Source organism: Leishmania donovani, chromosome 19 (genome assembly GCF_000227135.1).
Source record: "Leishmania donovani BPK282A1 complete genome, chromosome 19".
Classification (NCBI taxonomy): Eukaryota; Euglenozoa; class Kinetoplastea; order Trypanosomatida; family Trypanosomatidae; genus Leishmania; species Leishmania donovani.
Genome location: NC_018246.1, coordinates 628,401 through 629,409, shown reverse-complemented (window position 1 = coordinate 629,409; position 1,009 = coordinate 628,401).

Genomic DNA, 1,009 nt, shown 5'->3' with positions numbered 1-1,009 from the left:
TGGCGCGCGCGCCATGGGCGGATGCCGGCTCTGTTGGCGGGGGGGGGGGGGGGGGGGGGATGGGTGGCGGTGGCCCACGCAGGCCCCGAATACGCGGCAGCACTGCATGCGCCCACCTTTTCTTTCCCTCTCGTCAGCTCGTTTCCGCTTCGCTCAGCTATGCGGGGATTTTTTTTTTGTGACGTCGTCACGGATGGGGGGGGGAAGAGGACATGAATGGATTGAAGGAAGAGAAAGTACAAGCGGAGCAGAGAGAGAGACGGACAGGGAGACAAGAGGGAAGCGACATAGATGCGAGTACTTCCTTTCCCTCGCCACAGTGATAGGGCGGGACGGAGAGAGAGAGAGTTACACCGAGGCCACTCGCGAGTCAGCATATTCGTTGCAGTCGATCGGGCTTCTGGGCGGTGTGTGTGCCATCGTGCTGCTTACACCGAGGCCGTACCGGCGGGAACAGAGTGCGTCTTCCATACAAGAGCGTACACCCGCGCATACGCCTGCGCTTGTGTGTGCCGGCGTGCGTGCGGGGCCACCCGTTTCACCGGGTGCGGACATGAACGAGGTCGGATGGGCGAGGAGACTTGCGCTGAAGGCAAGGACCGTGGAAACAACGAGAGAGAATGGTCCGTGTAAGGTCACTGGGGCCCTCTCTCAAAGAGGGCGGAGGCCTGCAGTGACGTTGTCGGGTAGAGCAGAGGTCTCGCTGCCACTAGACGACGACAAGAAAACGCCGTTGTCCTCCGATCTCGCCGCACCGTTGTGCTCGGAGCAAACCGTGCACAAATAAATAAGAGGAAGAAGTAAAGGAAACCAAAGAAGCATTACATATATTCGCACGGACCGACGCACTCGCTTGCTGGCTTGGGAAGGGGAGGAGGACGCGAGGGGGAGAGAGATGGCGGGCCTTCGTCGTCGGCATTTCACTGTCCATGGCACGCCTGCACCATCGCATGTATATGCAAATATATATATATATATATATGCGTGCATGTCAGTCGGAAGGAAAAGC